This window comes from Ambystoma mexicanum, chromosome 6q (assembly GCF_040938575.1).
Source record: "Ambystoma mexicanum isolate Mex_15411 chromosome 6q, UKY_AmexF1_1, whole genome shotgun sequence".
Taxonomy (NCBI): Eukaryota; Metazoa; Chordata; class Amphibia; order Caudata; family Ambystomatidae; genus Ambystoma; species Ambystoma mexicanum.
In genome coordinates, this window is record NC_090937.1 from 1036563669 (window position 1) to 1036568937 (window position 5269).

Genomic DNA, 5269 nt, shown 5'->3' on the forward strand with positions numbered 1-5269 from the left:
TACTCTTCTATCTCTGATACTCTTGATGTACTTGCCCCTGTCATAAGGATCCGCTTGAAGCCCAGTGCTAAGTGCAACTCTTAGTACGACTCCGCCCTAGCTACCCTTAAACGTGAGTGTAGGTTGGCTGAGAGGAAATGGCGGGCTTCTTGAACATCCTCTGACAAACTGGCCTGCGGTCTGCTCCAAGGGAAATACCGGCTCCTTATCCGTACAAAGAAGAGAGCCCACATCGAAGCCTGCATCTCTGCGGCATCTAACAACTCGGCCGAACTCTTTAAAATCTGCAAGGAGCTGGCCAACCCTGCTGCAGTCTCTACCTCTCCTGTCGCCTTCCAGGCCCTTTGCACAGGCCATGCCTCTCAATTGATCTAAAAAACTCAGGACATTCTGTCCACCCTCTCGTCCTCTCATCCTCTTCCCCCTTCTCTATCCGCTACCTCTGGCCCTCATTCAGCCCCCCCCCATCTCGCTCTTTCTCTTCCTTTTCTCTGTACTCCCCTGACGGGATTTCCAGACAAGTCTGATCTATGAACGTCTCATCAAATCAGGTTGTTCCCTGTTTGTCCAAAACCATCAAGGACCACATTGACACCCTTGCTCCTGTTCTGGCTGACTTCTGCAACCACTCCTTCACCTCTGGAGCCTTCCCCTCCCCTCTGAAGCACTCTCTTGTGCACCCTATTCTCAAGAAACCCACAGCCGACTCCTCCTGCCCAGCGAACTAATCGCCCGATCTCCATCACTCCTTTCCTGGGCAAACTCCTGGAAAAGCTGGCCATCTCCTAGCTTAATCTTCACACCGATTCTGTTGGTTGTCTCCATGACCATCAGTCTGGCTTCAGAGATGCCAGGAGCAATGAAACTGCTCTCCTGAACATCTGTGAAAACCTGCTCTTCAACCTCAACTCTAACATCCCTTCTGTCCTCATCCTACTCAATCTCTCTTTTTTTGTATTTGGTTTATTTAGTTAAAAAGCTTTACAATTGATTTTCATACAATTTACATATTTTTTAAAAAAAATAATCCAACTATTACATTCATATATAATTCTTGCCGAACTTCAAGAAAGTTGAAATTAAATATTGAGTCGTCCTGAAATACAATCCAAATAATTTCTGACATTTTACTGCATAGTAACCACATAAATTAGCTATGAAAGTTAGGTAAAAAAACCCTGAATGCAAATATCAAAAATGATGATTAAATTCAATTTGTGAAATGGCTTCCAATTCATACAGTCGAATTCTCGCTAATTCAGGTAAAGCATCATTGACAGGTTACATTAAAGTAACTCCTTTAAGTAACTCTGTGGTTAGTATAGCCTTCCAGACCATGTAAAGATGTTAATGAGGTGCCTTAGATAGTTTTGCTTTCTAATCCTTCTCTACATTTCACACTACTTCAGATTTTGCAATTACACACCCGGCTGTTCTTCGTCCAGTTTTACCTCTATAATTGAAAGAAAATTAACTAATTTAAGTATCAGTTTTTGACTGTACCCTTCCATACAACGTTTCCATAGGGATTCCCTTGCAGTGTATGATTTGTTTGAGAAATAATTCTCAAACATTCGAATTCGAGATTCCTCAAAAGAGGTACAAAAAAACCACAAGGTGTTTCAACGTTTCAGTTACTTCATCATCCTCGCAAAAGCGACAAATTCCTGATCCCATGGTTCTTTGACCACCATACCAGTGTTTTGTTCGGAAATACGTTAGAAATTGGTTTAATCTAAAACGCATATAGAATTTGCTTGCTTTTGCCGAGGGAAACTGAATGAGATATTTTTGTCTAGTCCTCCATTTACTCTGGAAAAGATTGTATTCCTCAAACGATGGATAAGTCCCCATTACGTCCAAAATACTGCACCAATGAAATCTTTGATATTTTTTTTTTTGGCTTGGTAGCCACATGCTCATGGATTCCAGAGTTTCGTTGATTGCAGATAAAATGTTCTTAAGTTTTAGGGTTGTTCTGTTTAGCGATCTAATGCTCGAATCGCCCAGAGTTTTGTTCAGCTCTATATATATAGAGTATTTTTGGGCGGATTCAGCATTTTGATATAATTAGTAATACTTCTCCAGTTGTATTTTGCTGAGAGAGGTAACAGGTTTAGCTTGTGACATATCATTACATTGGAAATGGAAGAAGTCATATCCAATGCATTTTTCCAGAGTTTTCCCTGTACTATGTCTAGGAAGTCATCAAGCTCATAACTGCAAATGTCCAGAGAGTAAAGAATGATGGGTTCTACTTTTAGTAGGTAAAATTGAATCAAGGGTAGTAGAGAAAACATGCAGTATTTGTGGAATATAATTTTCATTTGTGATGATAAAAGGTTTACCTTTTGGTTTAGAATTTTTTTCCACATTTTCAAAGAGTATAAATCAGTAAGAGGATAGCCTAAGTATCGGATCGTGGCTGCATACTCCACTTTGATTCCATTAAGAGTCCAAGAAAAGCGGTAAGGCTTGAGTTTGCCATCTGCAAAAATAGATATGTAGGATTTGGCACGGTTTGGTGATAGATTATATTCGTTTGCGAATTCTGCAAATTGATCTAGTTTTCTTTGCAAGCCGAAGGGGGTTCTGTCAAAGAATAGCAGATCATCTGAAAAACCCATCCAATCCAACTTAATAGAACCAAGTTTGGCAGGAAAACACTCTCCACTCTGCCAATGATCGTCCAAACCCAAAAGGTATAAGTTAAATAACACTGCTGCCATGTTCCAGCCCTGTTTTACCCCCATTTCGGTGGTAATGGGGTTAGTGAGTGCGCCTTCCTTGTTTAGCCGAATTCGATAGTTGGTATTTTTGTGTAGTAATGCAATTAAAGCAACCAATTGTGAGGGGATGCCCATGACTAGCATTGTATTCTACAATAACTCACGTATTACACAGTCAAATGCTGCGGTCAAGTCCAGGCTAGCCATGTATACAGGACCGCTTTTGGAGGTCGACGTTTCAGCTTGAAGATGACATAGAATGGTGGCATTCAACGGGCACCCAATTTGTTTCCTAAAGCCTACTTGATAAGGTGACAGTAGATTATGGTAGCCAATATGCGTTTGCAACTGATGTAACAGAAGTAGAGAAATCTTTTTCGAGGAAGCATCAGTTAACGCTAGTGGATGATAGTCAGATGGAGAATCGGGGTTGAGATAACAAGAGCAGATGACCGAGATGGAGGAATTATACCAGTCTGTAGGATAGTATCAAAGCTGATCTTTAGGATGTGGGCCCAAAATACGGGTTTGATTTGTATACACAGGCTGGTAGGCCATTGGGGCCAGGAGCTTTGGAGTGTTTTAATTTCCCTATGGCCACGATGATATCACGAATGAACCACGTGGCTTGTGCACCCAATAGCAGCTTGGGTTCTCCCCCTTTAAGCAATGAGAAGCGATCTGGCATTTGGTATTTAGCTTTTATGTATGAAACCCACATTTCTGCTGTAATCACTGATTCCATCACATTAGCCGAATCAGAGATAATGGTACGCAAAGTGGACCAGATTTGCCTTGAGTCATGTTTTAACAGATGGTAAATAATGTTTTGATTATCTTCATAATGCAATTTACTTTTCATCCATTTTAGCTTATTACTATAAATTTGTTTGATCCTTTCTATTTGTTCTTGGTGACCCTCTGAGGGAGAGGTTACTTTAATTAATCTTCTAAACTCTACATTTCTTTGGGCTTTCAGGGTCGCTACATGCTGGTTAAATTTATGAGCATGGGAAGATAGTACTTGATCTTTCTTCTTGCGTTCTTGTACCAGTTTTTGCAGATGGAATTTTATTCTGGGAGCGTTCTTATTTTCTATTTGTGGGAGGGAAATACCTCTGGAGGCAATGTTGGTGATGATATCAGTATCCCATTCCAGATGGTTTATGAAAGTGCTGCAAACTCTAATATTCCATCTCACGGTTAGGGATTGACGGTCAGGTTCTAACAAAGATAGAATTAACTCTTCGGAAAAACGGGCAATGGGGATGTTCACGGTCAATGTAAAGATCATATGGTCCCCTAAGGTCGGGTCAATTATTAATAGTGAATCAACATACCAATAAAGCCTTGAGGAGACAAAAAAATAGTCGATTAGGGACTTACAATCTCCTCTTGCCCAAGTATAGTTGTGTGGTTCCAGTGGAAAGATAGGGGTTTGCATATCCCAATCAAGGAAGAATTTATTCCACAATTGCCCGTTTTTCTTTGAGGAAGTCGAATGATTGTTCCACATAGTTCTTCGATGGGAACTTTCTTCATAACAGTAGCAATTCAAATCACCTCCAGCAATTATTCTAACAGATGGATGTGATATCAGTACCTTTTCTATCACGTTATTCAGTTTGTCTAAAATGTTATCAATTGGAGTAATATCTTTATTCCAATAGATGCATATCAGTAGGAGAATGATGGAAGGATCCTCATCATCTATTAATACAATAGCCAATGAAGAATCGGATCTACTGATCATTTCTGTAGAACACTTGCAGACCCAATGGTCTTCCCAAGGGTCCCCGACATGCTACTTGAATGTAAGCATAGTAGCCTTTAATGGTAAAGTTTGTTTGGTTCCTCGATTCTTGTAAAAAGATGATGTTGTGTCTTTGATGGTAATTGAGACTATACCATTTTTAACGTTGTTTAAGCTGCATGAATTCCACAATATAATATAAAATTTAGCCTGGCTATGAATCGCTCATCAGGTTCGGTTGATTTTGCGTTTGCTCGGATTTAGGATCCTTCCATGACATCTCTTTTAGTGCTGATACAAAAGCCCTAAATTGTTTCATTGTGTTTGCATCAAAGTGTGTAGGGTCACCTTGGTTGGAACTAATAGGCGTAATCTCATCAGAAGGGGGCATAGTAAAAAAAAGCTTCACAAATGTGCGTGTCATCCTTGCGCAGGGGCCATGCTAATCTTCTCAGTATCGTTCCAATTTTAGTATATGTGCTGCCGAAGCAATCTCTCTTCTGCCTTTGACACGGTCAACCATGCCATCCTGCTCAACTGTCTCCATGATAACCTGGGTATCACCGAGCAGGCCCTGGCCTGGCTGAAATATTTCCTCTCTGATCCACCCTCCCAGGTCCAACTTGGGTACTTCCTTTCCTCTATCTAACTCTCTACTTGTGATGCTCCCCAGGGGTCTAACCTCTCTCCCTGGCTTTTCAACCAATACCTAGCACCCCTTGCCTGCCGCATTGCAGCTCTCTGTCCCAACTTTCAATGCTATGAGGATGACACTCAGCTCGTTTTC

The 5269-nt window shown here is 40.9% G+C and overlaps 1 non-coding gene across 1 annotated transcript; it reads right to left on the bottom strand.

Moving 5' to 3' along the window:
• Positions 1-4871: 4871 nt before the first annotated feature.
• Positions 4872-4974, bottom strand: LOC138517095 (U6 spliceosomal RNA). The gene has a single exon (XR_011282371.1). It is a non-coding gene; the product is annotated as a U6 spliceosomal RNA (small nuclear RNA).
• Positions 4975-5269: the final 295 nt, after the last annotated feature.